The sequence below is a fragment of the Rhinolophus hipposideros genome (assembly GCF_964194185.1).
Source record: "Rhinolophus hipposideros genome assembly, chromosome: 2".
Classification (NCBI taxonomy): domain Eukaryota; kingdom Metazoa; phylum Chordata; class Mammalia; order Chiroptera; family Rhinolophidae; genus Rhinolophus; species Rhinolophus hipposideros.
This window is the reverse complement of record NC_138048.1, coordinates 3,818,356-3,834,127: the sequence shown is the minus strand read 5'-3', so window position 1 is coordinate 3,834,127 and position 15,772 is coordinate 3,818,356.

The window sequence follows — 15,772 nt, the reverse complement described above, 5'->3', positions numbered from 1 at the left end:
TTGAAAGATGAGGTAATAAAGGAATTGTTATCACAAACAAAATCCAATGAATCTCCCTATTACCTAGAAGAACACAGGGGCAGATATTTACCTCAGACAAACACAAGACTTAAATCTGAACACAACATTTATTTCCACATCTTTATTGAGTGCTGATTTGCAAAGCACTGTGTTAGATGTTGGTGAAACAAAGATGAATATGATATGACTCCTGTACTCTGAGCTCAGAGGATAATCAGGCACAAAATGAAAACACAAAAGAACCAAGGCAGAGAAAAATTGTAATTGGTGGTATAATTCTGTTTCTCAGTAAACATGAGCTTCTCACATATCTTTATCCCCATCCCCACACATCCGGATCCCAAGAGGTAAGAGACACAGTAGTTTGTGTGACAGTGCCACATTGTAAGAAGTGTTAACAACTCCATCTCCAAGGTCCTGGGTGGATCCAAAGCATTGTGAAACAGCAGGATGGGAAAGACAAACTAACAATGAAGTGTACTTTTATAAATGTCACCTTGGGTATCCACCTGCAATAAGACAAAAATACTCCTCAGAGTCAAATCTCTACTCCATCTCAGACAAGCCCAGGCAGCAATTACAGGTTCGGATGGTGAAGAAACACAAAAAGCTGTGCGCAAGGATAAAGAACTGTCAGTTTTCCTGGAATGTGAAGTAGCCCCTTTCAGCCCTGTATAAAAGCCTTGCCTCCTTCATGATGTGGGTACTTGACCAACCTCGCCCTTCAATAGGTGTGCCCCAGCTTCTGCAGTGCTGGCCCTTCCTGCAGCTCTCAGAGATCATTTCTATGCTGCTCTGCCCCTCTGCATGCCCTTCTAGACTCTTCTCCTGTCTCAGTGTTTAAAATGCAGCGCAAGCCTTCTACAGTTTTAGCAAGACTGATTCCTCCAAAAGGTATGTGTGGTATCGTTCATGATTTTATTCTGAACACCTTTATAAACAGAGGATTCAGCAATGCCCAGGACTGCTTCAGCCATCATAGAGCTTATATTATATGTAGACCAGTTCATTTCAGATACTGGTAAGTACTGTGAGAAAAATACGACACACTGGCATAATCGAGGGTTAACAATACAAAAGGATACCAGGGAGGGTGAGGCATAGTGGTGGCTTGTGACAGAGCTCTGCTCAGGGAAATGACAGTTGAGCTGAGCTGTGAAGTACGGGAGCCTTCTAAAAAGTAGGCAGTGGAAGAGTTAGCTTTCAGGACAAAAGATACTTGAATGCCCTGTTACAGCTTTTCTCAGATGACACCCTAATTGCATCTCTCATGACAGCCTGAATTTTCTGAAGGGAAGGATGTCTCATTCATTGTTACATCACCAGCATATACCTTAGTACCTGGTAAATGGACATTCAATAAAAGCTTGCTAAATGAAATGATATATCCCCAGTCTTAAGGAAAAATTTGCATGATATATAGATGATGTATTAAAGAATTGAATACTTGAAACCTATCTAACTTTACTAACTATTGTCACTCCAATAAACTTTAATTTGAAAAACAATCTGCATGACCATCTTTATATATGAAACATTGTACAACATAATGGACAAATGATATCTAGTTCTATAAATGAAACACTGGCGTCTTCACAGAGCCAGAACAATAATGGCTTTAGATGTGCCAAATTAAACACACCCATCCTACATTTATCCAACTGTGTCTACTGATGTGCCCTGAGGGTTAGAAAATTCTCTGGAAGAAAAAAAAAAAAAAGTCTTCCACAAACAGCCTTGATGTGCAGACATATCAGCCGGTCTATTGGGCCAGAGGAGTTGACCCCAAGCCAGGTGGAGACAAGGATCAGGAAAGCTTTGAGAGAGAACTTGCTCCAAAGGAGAAAGAAACCTGTCTCTCAATCTCTAGCCAAGGCATGTGTGTCCAAGAGAACTGGTGGTTTCTAGTCATGAAACCTGTCCTCAGCCAAGAACTGCAGAGGCCTGGAGGGGAAGGGTTGTACAAAGGAGCTTAAAGTACTCTCACTGAGCTCCACAGTCTGTGGCCAACCCCGCGCTGTGGCAAACCGTAACAGCATCATACGCAGGGACAAAGAGCCCCCTCTACATCTATGAAAGCTGCCTGAGCTGCTGCAGTACTGGAAAGATTAAGAACCACAGTGGCACCCCAGTGGAACCAGAAGTAGCTTAGTGGGAAGGGGGCTTGAGCCCAGCTACAGTGGCTACTCTGCCATGGACTCTGACTGTAGTAAGCAGCAAGACTAGTGAATTTGTAAAGACACATCTGTGTCTCTTAAAGAATCCTAGAAAATCTTGGAGACAGGAAAGTGCAAAGTATTTTTTTTATATCCAAGTATGTAGAGTTTTGTGAATATGGAAGACAATGTTAAATCATGGTTCTGTAAAGGAAATTGATGAGGGTGAATAGAATAACCTAGTTATTTCTAGACCATAACATAGACTAGATATTGCTGTTGGTCGAGCTTACAGAGTTAAAATTTGAAGACCAATTTAAATTTTTTAAGCTAACAGTCCTCGGTAAATGACGACTGTATGGAAATATATTGAAGTCAGTTAGGGAGCCAGCCCCAGTTTCAGTTGTGATACTGAGGTGGCCATCAAGCTGATAAAGTCATTCTGGCTCCATATAATTTAGTCCAGCTCGTTAGAGCAAAGATTAACACAGGTTTGGAGTCAAATCTACAATTCCTTGCCTGTTTTACACACCTGAGCATGTTTCTCAATCAGGTGTCACTTACAGAAGGAACCAACCTAGTGGCAGCATTAAGGTAGGAAAACGTGTAGAATTTTGGATCCCAGCCCTTTCTGAGTCTCTTGTATCTCAATACAACTCATGCTACTGTTGTAGGAAAGAGGGTCCTTGGCGTCTTACAGGAAATAATTCTAGCTGAGCCAGGAAATAAAGCAATAGTGGTTTCTTGAACAAAAATCTACTCCTTAGGCAGAGCAGATGCTGTCCTGAGGCAAGAGACAGCCCGACCCTCCCTATGGCAGTGGTTTTTAATAGTTAAGCTTTTTAATATGGGACTAAGAGGGACAAATATTCTTATTAGTTCTCTGAAGGGGTGGATTTTGCTGGAAATTTAAACTGTACCCCTTTTTTGTCCTTATACGGTCCTCCCCAGAGGTGTCTTAGCATAGGTGGGAGTGTCATTTAGCATGGAGATGTATTACAATGGCCATGTAATGCAGCTGGAGGTTACTTGGAGGTGAATCTTGTAGACATCTTGGTCTTGGCCAGTTCTAGCTGATTTCCTTCTCATCTTGATTTATTGGCCTTTACCTTCAACTGCTGGTTAATGGTCTTCTTAGAGGCCCAGACCCCACACTATCTCACTACCACTTAGGTTGGAGATGAAAGAATAGAAGAAATGGGGGAGTAATAAATTATCAGGTTAAAGAGTGGTAGTATTCACTGGCTTACGAAACTAGAAGACACGATTTCATGCCCTGGATCCAGTTATTATGTGCCCTTGAGCAGGGTGCTTAAAATCTCAAAACTTGAATTTCCTCAGCTGTAGAAGAGGGATAGTAATTGTAGCCTCTTACAGTTATAATGAGGGTTAATTCAGATCAGGTGTTCTCAGAGGCGCACACAGAAGAATCACCTAGAGGGGTTGTTGACCCACAAACTGTGAGACCCTCCTCTAGGGTTTGCACTGCACAGTCTGTGATGTGGCCCAAGGATTTGCTTCCCTAACAAGTAGCCAGAGGATGCTAGTACTGCTGGCCTAGAAACAAGACATTGAGAATGACTGATTAAGATCATGCAAGCAACTTAGCACAGTTCTTGTGAAAGAGTAAGCGAGCAGTAAATATGTTCTAGATAGTATGTTTACGCCACATTTTTTTACTTAGTGCAAAAAATATAAGTTTTAGAGTTATTAAAATGAAGCATCTGTCATATCATCTCTAATACTGGCAGCAGTCTGTCCTGACATTAGCCATTTCTTGTTTATAATATAATTACAGATACATGTCAAGGCACAGAAGGGATTTTTGGTGATAGAGCATTCTCCTATGATGTGTTTGCCAGTATGAGTGAGTTGCTAAATCTATGCCTGGAAAATCTTTACCTGACTCCTCACTCCGATTATTTTTGCATTAGGAAATCTAAACTTTCCCTCTCTTGTCAGCCACCATTGGCAGTTTCTTCAGCAGTTGGGTTCTTTAGTACCTACCTCACAAGATGACCAGGTATAGTCATCCTTGGAAGCAATAGTTCTGCATAAGCTGAGCTGAAATGAATCATATTATCTTGGCTGTTCAATCATAATTTATCCCTCTCTTTATCAGGGCTCAGTGAATTGCTCTTCTAGATGAAATCATAAATTCAGAATGCCACTGGTACAAGCTTCAAATCACTGTTGCATTCATTATTTTATCTGATCCACTGAGCCTCACGGACGCAGTTTTATCATCACTGTACCCACAGTGATAAGAAAATGAAGATCTGGGCTGCTTATAATTGTATAGTTACATTTGCCAGTTCCTTGGAAACCAAAATCTACATACAATGTTTGCTCAGAGAGAATGTTTTGCAGAACTTTAAAAAAATCAAACATAAGATTTGGGCTCTATGAGTCTCTCATTTCTCATTTGACAGTTCAGTTAAAACTGAAAAAGCAATACTTCCCTATTACTATCGGAAATCAGACTATACAAAAAAATTTAATAAAACATTAAAACTACACCTGATCAAAGAGGACCACTATCTTGGTACTTAATCCCCTAAACTCCCCTCCCTATCACACACACCATGTGCAAATTAAACCCTGATGCTTTTGAAGCTTCTGTTTTCATTTACCAATATATTATGACCATCTTTCCATGTCAATAAATGTTTTCTTTACAGTGTAGTGGCCCAGTTTCAAAGCACTATATTTTGCTTACCCAACTGAAAGGTAAGTGATGCCCAAATTTTGCCTTTTCAAAGAGTGTTCCAGTGAATATCCTTGGAGCTCAATCTTTCCCACACTCTTAGTATGTCCTCAGGAATCATTCCCAAAAGTGAAATGCCTATGTCAAAAAGCAGGTAAATTTTAAGTATTTGATACACATTGCCACATTGACCTCAATAAAGGTTGTACTAAGTAACTTGCCAGTGCTTAACTCATGAGCATGTCACTTCCCTTTTTTATTGTTATTGCATATTATTTATTTATTTGGCTACGGGTAGATTTTCCCTGGCCAAAGAAGCATCTTGTGTTCCATACTGCCACCAAAGAAAACTTGCAGCGCTCAATAATAATACATAAAAATCTCTTTTCATGAACAAAATTTTCAGATTGTGCAGACAAAAGTAGTAGAGCTCTTTCATTCAACCCTACTATTTTAAAACTATGCCCATACTTTCTACCTCCCCATTCCTGCCTATAACAGCCAAACTCTGCAATGGGCCACACATTATTGTAAATTCTTTAAGTGTGCCAAGTCACTCAATCCCACAACACCCACTCTAAGTCAAGATGCTGTTATCATTCCCTTTATACAGATAAAAAAATGAAGTCACATCTTTGCCCAAGATCACATGGGAAGTAGCAGATCTGATATTTGAACCCAAGTGGAAAGAGAAGAGAGAGAGAGAGAGAGAGAGAGAGAGAGAGAGAGAGAGAGAGAGAGAGAGAGAGAGAGAGAGAGAAGGAAGGAAGGAAGGAAGGAAGGAAGGAAGGAAGGAAGGAAGGAAGGAAGGAAGGAAGGAAGGAAGGAAGGAAAGAAGGAAAGAAAGAGAAGTGGTTTCAAAATGCAGAACGGACAACCCTGAGAATATCACATGAGATAATAAAATGTGAGTATATTTTGTATTTGTTATTATTCCTACTAGAATGTAAAGGAAATTAAATTAATGGGATCTGAAGTGGAACTACAAGCACTGCTCAAGCACTTTCTGAAACACCATTTGTGGCCTTGTTAGGAAGAAAACCAGACCTACTGAAACTTAAGAGCTCCATGTCAGAATGAGTCATTTCAGAAGACCCAGCCTGTAAACAGAGTTGCTCCATCTCTCTGCCTCCACTGATTTATGGTTCCATGTGGGCAAAATAAATCATTAAAATCTCTAATGAACAAAACCTATTTTCTTGACTAGTCATATGTTTCTCAGGTCAGGAAATGGAACAAAATAAGGCATGATAATTAAAAAAAAAAAAACATTAGAGAAGCTATTATCTACATCCAAAAGCAGGTAAATTTTAAGTCTTTGATACATGTTGCCAAACTGACCTTAAGAAAGGTTATACTAAGTAACTTGCCAGTGCTTAACTCATGAGCATGTCACTTCCCCTTTCTGTTGTTATTGCACAGTATTTATTTATTTGGCTACTAAAAGATTTTCCTCAGCCAAATAGGAGGGGATTGCACAAAACTGCTCATTAATTCTAGTGTAGAAAGGATATAGATTGTGCTAAGCCAAATGTTGCCATGCTTCGGAAACCTGAATGCATTTCCAAATAGGAGTGCTTCTTGAAAGAAAATAAATAAGTGTCCCCATATTGATATTTTATTGAGTTGTGTACTGCTTAAGATTTAGGATAAATTAAAAAGATGATTCATTAAAGCAACTTAGCACATTATCAATCCTTTGCAAATGTAGATTTTTGTCCAAACAGCAGATGCTATATGTCTTCCCTTTGTCATAGTTTGATTCTTCTAGCCCTCTCTGTCTCAACAGATTTTTTTCCATAAAGTACTGTTTATAACTGTCTTGTGTTTTGTTTTTGTTTTGTTTTGTTTTGTTTTTCAGAGCTGTGCCTTCTACATTGGAAATCACAACATTGTTAACTAGATTCGTGGAAGTTTAGTAAGTTGTCATGCACGGTGTCAGGCGGGGTCTCAGCTCCCACTCCCCACATAAGAACGCAGGACGGACATGGTGAGGTGTGGGGACAGAGCCCCAGAGTGCAGTTTCCAGGCTCTCAGCCTCACTGGAAAGGTGCTGGCTCAGGTAGTACATGGCCATCAACTGTGATTGGATGGCCATCAGCTGTGGCTGGTTGACCGTCAGCTGTAACTAGTGAGCCTTTGGCCACTAATATAACCGCCGTGGCTACACTAGCAGAATATGGGGGCTAGCAAGAAGATGGTGGCTGAGCTAGCAAGAGCGGATTGCAGCTAGCCAGTGAGGTTGGTTGGTACAGAGAAATAGACGGCGGGTTGCGGATCATGTGGCTCCTGCTTCCTGTGTCTCCAACCCTGCCACCAGCAAGAATATAGTGGTATGACTCCCCTATCTATGGCTCCATGGATTTTCCTGTTTGGCCTCACCATGTCCTGCGTTCTTATTTGGGGACTGGGACTAGAGACGCCAGGAGAGACCCCACATGACGTTCTGCATGACATGAGGCCAAAAAGGAGCACCCACGGAGCCATAGATAGGGGAGTCATACCACTATAGTCTCGCTGGCGGCTGGGTTGGAGACACAGGAAGCAGGAGCCACACTATCCGCAACCTGCTGTCCTCTTCTCTGCCAACCAACCTCACTTGCTAACTGCAATCTACCTCTCTGCAATCCGCAATCCACTCTGCCACTTGCTAGCTCAGCCACCATCTTCTTGCTAGCTCCTCATTTTCTGCTAGCATAACCACGGCAGTTATATTAGTGGCCAATGGCTCACTGGTTACAGCTGACAGCCAACTAGCCACAGCTGATAGCCATCCAATCACAGTTGATGGTCATTTACTACCTGAGTGAGCACCTTTCCACCTGAGGGCGAGAGCCTGGAAACTGCACTCCTGGCTCTGTCCCCACATAAGGTAGGAAGTAAAATAAGTCGTGGAGGTAAAAACAAATGGGAACATTGTTTTTCATTTTTTTGTTTTTATTTTTTTGATTTTCCCCAACTTAAATATGACTCAGGTTTTTTGACATTCTCCTCTGTCCTTCTTGGTTTAAGGCAGCAAGACCGTAACACACCTGAATGGGAGTGGTTCATTAGAACAAAAGGTCCTTGTCCTGATGGTTTCATTCTGATGTAGGAGAGGCAAATATAGACCCCCACTCCCAAATAACATGTTCATGTATACACATGTCCTTTTAGGGAGGCATGTTTTAGGTCTTCTCATTGCCTCTGAAGGAGGTAGGTCATTCTGTGTTTTTTTCTTGTTGCAACCTTATTTTTACTCCTCAATCTAATTCTGAAACAGCTTATTTTTTTAATTCATGGTTTGATTTTTCTATCGTGTTTTCAAGAGCCAGTAAGATTCTGAAGCAGAGAGAAAATGTAAACCAGATGTGTGCTGAGGGCCACAGGCAACAACACACAGTAGACTTGATGTTTTACTGTGATGTTTCTTTTTCTTTTCCTTTTATTTTTATTTATTTATTTATTTATTTATTTATTTATTTATTTATTTATTTATTTATTTTGGGGAAATAGCTACAGATTAATAACCAACTCAAAAAATAGCAACGAGATGGAAGAGAGGATGGAATAGTGTATTCAAATATGACATCCTTCATTTCTTTCTTTTAATTGAATGATTATTCCAGCTGGTTTTACCATGAAATGTTGCCCCAAAGGAGCAAATAAATAAAAACTAAAACCTCACGTAATCTCTTCTAGGATCGTTGGAAAAATGCCTTCAAATAAAAAATAAGCATGTATTGGAAACATTATAAAACATTGTGGTAAAATATCGTGTGCCCATTGTAAGTTTTTGAAAGTAATTACACTCTGTTCGATATAAGCCCATCAATTTCCAGGACTAGATTATGTGTTTGTTGTACTCACCAGAACCTCTAAATAAAAATGAAATATACTGTGACTATTATCTCTTCATAAAATTATTTCCTTTCAGGAGTAGTCCTTCAAAGATTGCTATAGAGTTGATGAACTGGGATCCACACCGGTTGTACTTGGCCCAGACTATTGGCGTCCTGGGACTCTCTGAAACATCTAAGAATTTAGTTATGACCTATAATAAGAATTCACTACTTCAGATTATTTGGGGGGAAGACTAACCTTAAATAATTAGGTTTTCATTGAAATTTAATTTTGTTGTCATGAGACTATTATGCATGAGTAGTTATCGCCATGTCAAAGTACTGTCAGATTTCACAAGGCCCATCTTTAATTATGCAATTATTTAGTATGTGTAGTAATATCCCTTTCTTTCAAAGACTAAAGTCGGTGTGTTTTCCTGAGTAACATTGATAGTCATTACTTTATACACAGAAGATTAAAACATGAAAGTCTATAATGACATGGCCTGTAGCCAAAAGGCTAATTTATTCCTATCCACTGATGGCCCTAGTATATTTTTGGCTGCACCTTCTTGAATGCTAGTTACCTGGAAACCATAATTTGGAGATAGTGTTTCTAAGATGATACCTTAATTCTTCGATGGGAAAGCTTTGCAGGGTATGCATAATTTGGAGATAGTGTTTCTAAGATGATACCTTAATTCTTCGATGGGAAAGCTTTGCAGGGTATGCAGGCAAGGACTTCAAGTCACCAACCTTATTATTACACTAATAGAATGGGAAAAAGACTGTAACTTAGGTAGTTTTAGAATTCCAAAGGATTGTGATAACCTTGAGAAGCAGTCAAAAGCTGAAAGTAAATTTTCACAAGAAGGACTGCTGTGTATCAAGCAGCAGTCTTTTTTAGCCTATTAAATCAACAATTTCTTTTTTAGCCTATTAAAGTGCTGCATTATGTTGAGCACTGCACACAGGCAAAAATGGAGACACAGTTTTCACATCTAGTTTTTGACGCTACAGTGGCTCCTTGAAACCATAGATCTTTCAAAATGAATAAAAAAAAAAAAAGTCGTGTGAGGTTCTCAAAATCAATTAGCACAGCATGTGCTCTATAATGCAGAACAAGTTGCCAATAAGAAAGATACGTGATTGCTTACAACTTAGAAGTGCCAACACCAAGCTCATGTTACATCTCCTTTCTGCAGTCATCACGTTATGAGGATGTTTGATAATTGCAGGTAGTATTCAGTTGGAATAATTTCAAGCTGCCCAACTTAATCTGTGCTCCTCTGGTTGGAGAATCTCTCAAAAGTGTTTCCCATACGAGGCGTTTCAGTTTAGCAAGAGCAGGCATAAGATCCCAAGAAATTACAATACCATGATGCTCATCCTTGAGCACACATCAAATTTCCATTCCTTATCTACAAAAACGTTTGAAGAAAACTTACATACTCTTTTAAGAAAAGAAGGGCTTGATGAAATTTTTAAAAATGTGTTCTTGAGCTAAAATACACACACAAGAAACTAAGAGCAGTTAATAAATATGCACATGGCAGGGATAAAGGGAAACATTCTGATGTTAAGAGAAATATTACTCTCAAAAAGGACAGAGCCAGGTACAAAAGAATTAGACTCGCCTGGCAGGAAGGCTATTTGTGTTCTGGGATAGCTAGAAACTAATCCTATTCTGGAACAACTATATAGCTAAATAAAACTTTTTCAACCCTGATTCACATTATCTTTACCCGATTATTTAACTTTTTTTCCCCTTGTCACTGGCCAAAGTTAATCACTTATTGCCTTAAGAAGAATTTGGAACATGCAACTGAGTTCCGTATTTGGAAAAGAAAATGCATGGGTAAGGGAATCAAGAGAAAAGTAATAAAGAAACTTCTCAACATTTTGGAACCTTATGGAACCTCATGACTTGTAACTCACAAACAACAAACTTACATACATATGGGAACTGATGAAATAATATGGTGCATGTTTAATTCAAAAAAAAGAAAAATGTATTACAGTAAAAGACACATTTCCATTAACCCCACTCAAAAACTCCCCATCACCTCGAACACACTTATCACGTCATTCTTGCCACTTTTAGGACTTCAGGAAGTTCTCTTTTGTGAGTCTTTAATTGTGCTGTTGTGGCTGCCTCGATGCCCTGAATTGATTTAAAACGTTTTCCTTTCATGGGAATTTTGACTTTGAGGAAGAACCAGAAGCTGTACAGTGTCAGATCTGGTGAATAAGGTGGATGAGGACATACTGTGATATTTTTATTTGGCAAAAATTGCCATATACCAGAAGCAGTGACATGGAGTGTTGTCATAATGGCGGATGAAATAAAGACACTCATGAAACAGGACTTCCAGAACTGCTTCAGAAAGTGGCAAGAATGATGGGATAATTATGTTTGAAGTGAGAGAAAATATTTTGAGGGGGATTAATAACAATGTGTCTTTTACTGTAATTTTTTATTTATTTAATCATTCACCATATCTTTTGATTACAACTCGTATAAAAGTATAAATGGCTCTGCTCTAAAGCACTATTTACTTTACCAAGCATATGACCCAGAATGATTATTGCCAAAGTTTTTAGCTCCAGAAAGTGAAAAAATTGTTGTAAAGGGAATGAATTTAACACAAAATATATACAGCTTCTATCCAAGGAGATACACTTTTATGTAGAAACAGCACACAGTGCATGTATATTGGGGGGGGGGGTGCCAAAAACTATATAAAAGTGGATATTTTGGTCAACATTGCTCAAGCAGTAGTTTGCTGTAATCAGAAGTGTCTGGACACTGATGGTAACCACTTTGAGCACCTCTTGTAATTGCAGAAGTCAAATGTGACTTGTATTCATCTTTTGCTGTCAATACATCTTGAGTATTACAAGTTTAATAGTGTTTTCCTTTCTTAAAATTTGTATATATTTTTGGCACCCCTAGCATTTCTATTTTTCTGTATGCTTTCTAAAACTACCCTTGTCCAAGTAACCAACAAAATAACTGGATGATGTTAAAGACCTCATGCCTCTGAGCCTCAATTTCCTGGTTTGTAACATAAGACAGTTAGAATGAACACCAAGTTTCTTCCTTCCTTTTTTATATTCTGTGATTGTAAGAATTTAAACCCAAGGAGAGACTCAGGGCAGAACCGATTGTAGTGCTTTGAGCGATCATATCACTGTCCCCATTGAATCACACACTCTGTTGACCAAGATTGTGCTTCATGTCCTCCCATAGCACTGCTCTCAAGGACAATTTTAGGGTCTTCAAGACAACTTATAATCAGGCCCTTTCTGTTCAATATGGTCTGATGCCACATTTGAGCTGTGGAAAATATTTTACAATGAGATTCTAATGTTGGTAATAGATGTATCTACCTTGTTTAAGTTGTGTGAAAATTCCAATTCTAAAAAATGGCCCATGCAGAAGAAACAGTCCCATGTAAAGAATTAGTCCATCTTTGTTGAGTATCACTTGAGTATACATATACAAAAACCTGAATAACAGGAAAAAGTTGATGGAGATTGAGAGAGGGGCAGTGATGAAATAATCTCGTTGATTTTCTGCAGTAGAAAGCTGAAAATAAAAGCCTTATAAAAGAAGAGTAGGACTTTATATGAAAGAAAAACAAACAAACAGAAACATAAGCAGAGGAAAACAGTTAAGAGACACGATAAGTTAGATTCCACTTAACAGTTTGATAGGCAGCCATTTTAATGGGAGAGAAGATAGACTATAAGTGAGAAATTGGGCAACTTAAAGAGGCAAGAGCCAAAAACATAAGGGGACCCTTTCTGCCCTGGAGATTCTTTTGGTTCTGAAGTGTGTGTTCATCTAGCTGAGTAAAGACCTGTTGAAGATATCATATGTCCTCTAAAAGGGGCATCCATCACCTGGAGAAAGATGCACTGCTTCTGTCCAAAGTTCATTAGCAGATTGAAAGTGTGACACTGCATTATTCTGATTAAGAATTAATTTCTAATTCCAGGGACAGAACTCTCCTCAGAATGAGTAGGACTTCACACAGAAATACAGATTCACATGGCACGACTAAAACACACATAGCTTTAAAGGTTGCTTTCCATCTTCCCAAGAACCAGCAGGAAAGAAAGAGGAGGTTCTCTAGCAAAGAGGGGAGTTAAGGGTTAGAGTTGTCCAGCTCCCCAAGCCAGGTACCTTTCCCACTAATAGGGGAGAAGTGTGATGCCATCTTACTGGCAGAGGAAACCTTGGAAAACTGGGTCCTCCCAGTCTGTTTAGGGAAAACACAGTACCTCCAAGAGACCACCCCAGTGGGACAATATTATAGACTACATGATAACCTGCTACTTCAGACCCTCCCAGGGAAACAGCATGTGGGCTCCAACCATTTATTGGGATATTGTATTGGTGGGTCTCCGTTTCATACTGCAATATTGTAAAATTGCTTGAGGTAGCTTTGAACCCAAGGCAGTGGCTTTCAAACTCCTTTGAAAGAGACTTACAAAAATATATACAAAATAATTTTTATCATAGACAAGTATACACACACATACACAAACTAATATGAAAGCTTATGGAATATTGCAGATCCTTATGTACAGTACACTATAATATTATCTATTCCATTTTGTTTCATTGTCTTATAAGTGTTTGTTGCAATCACCACAATTATTTCATAATTCACTAACGGGTCAGAATCTGAATTTGAGAAACACTATTTTAAAGTATTGGTTCCTCCACAAAAGACCTCAAATAGACAAAGAAATCCTAAGAGAAAAGAACAATGCTGGAAGTATCACACTCCCTGACTTCAGCTTGCACTACAGGGCAACAGTAATCAAACCAGCATGGTATTGGCAGAAAAACAGACACACAGAACAATGGAATAAAATTGAAAACCCAGAAATAAACCCACATAAATATGGATAGGTAATTTTTGACAAAGAAGACAAAAGCATACAATGGAGAAAAGACAGCATCTTCAATAAATGGTGCTGGGAGAATTGGATAGCCACGTGCAAAAAGAATGAAACTGGACTGTTATCTGTCACCATGTACCAAAATTAATTCAAAATGGATCAAGGACTTAAACATAAGACCTGAATCAATAAACTTCATAGAAGAAAAAATAGGTACTAAACTTATGGACCTTGTATTCAAAAAGAATTTAATGAATTTGACTCCAAAGGCAAGGGAAGTAAAAGCTAAAATAAATGAATCGGGCTATATCAAATTAAAACGCTTCTTCACAGCAAAAGAAACCATTGACAAAATAAAGAGACAACCAACCAAATGGAAGATTTTCGCAAAGAATACCTCTGAAAAGGGGCTAATATCCAAAATATAAGGAACTTATACAACTCAACAACTAAGAAACAAACAGTCTAATTGAAAAATGGGCAGAGGAACTGAATAAACATTTGTCCAAAGAAGATATATAAATGGCCAATAGACAGTGAAAAAATGTTCAACATCACTAATCATCAGAGAAATGCAAATAAAAACCACAAAGAGATATCTATAACCTCACACCAGTTATAATGGCTATCATCAATAAGACAAATAAAAACAAGTGTTGGAGAGGCTGTGGAGAAAAAGGAACCATCATACAATGATGGTGGGAATGTAGGTTGGTCCAGCCAATCTAAAAGTCCCATTACAACGCATTGTCAAAAGGCAGTGACCCAATCCCTCTCCTGGGATCTACTCAAAAATCTGACAACATTTATCCATAAAGATACATGTGCTCCATTGTTCATTGCAGCTTTATTTACGGTGGCCAAAACATGGAAACAACCAAAATGTCCTTCAACAGATGATTAGATAAAAAGATGTGGAATATATACACAATGGAATACTACTTTTCATAAGAAAAGATGAAATAGTACGATTTGTGACAAAATGGCTGGATCTTTAGATTATTATGCTAAGCAAAATAAGTCACACAGTAAAAGTCGAGAACCATATGATTTCACTGATATGTGGGATATAAAACTGAAAGCAACAAAGGAACAATACAAACAAATAAAGAAACAAAAACTCATAGACAAAGACAATAGGGAACAGGGAGGTTACCAGAGGGTTAAGGGGATAAGGAAGTGGTAGATGCGGGTAAAAAGGATCAAATATATGATGACGGAAAGAGAACTGACTCTGGGTGATGAACATATAATTTGATATATAAATGATGTATTACAGAATTGTACACTTGAAACCTATGTAACATTACTAACCATTGTCACCCCAATAAATTTTAATTAAAGACATTTTTATACTGAAAAAAAAAAACAAGAAAGCAGTATTTTCTAAAGAAATGTCCATCCCCCAGAGAGCTTTGAATCTAAAACTGTTGCAGGAAAAATACAACATGGGCCTGACATGTGTTTCATGAGAAAGTAAGAAAATGTGAAAAAAAAATGTTGGAGATATGTCAAAAGGACCCAGAAGTAAGTTTAGTGACTCATACAGTCTAAACCTGTGACAATATGAAAATCAAAATAAATATTGATTATAGAATATAATTAACAAAATAAAATAAAAAACCATGAGTTCATCTGAATACAAATAAATGAATGAATGAAAATTTTGATGAATAAACACACACACACACACACAGGGTGTTACAATTAAGTTCACAAATTTGTTGCAATGATATTGCTAACCTATTTTTGATATCATAGGGATTATTCATTACGAATTTGTACCAGCTGGACAAACAGTTAACCAAGTTTACTGTTTGGCAGTGCTGAAAAGGCTGCATGAAAAAGTTAGACAACCTGAACTTTTCACCAGCAATTCATGGCTCTTGCATCACGACAATGCACCAGCTCACACAGCACTGTCTGTGAGGGAGTTTTTAGCCAGTAGACAAATAACTGTATTGGAACACCCTCCCTACTCACCTGATCTGGCCCCCAATGACTTCTTTCTTTACCCAAAGATAATGGAAATATTGAAAGGAAGGCATTTTGATGACATTCAGGATATTAAGGATAATACGATGACAGCTCTGATGGCCATGCCAGAAAGAGTTCCAAAATTGCTTTGAAGGGTGGACTAGGTGCTGCTA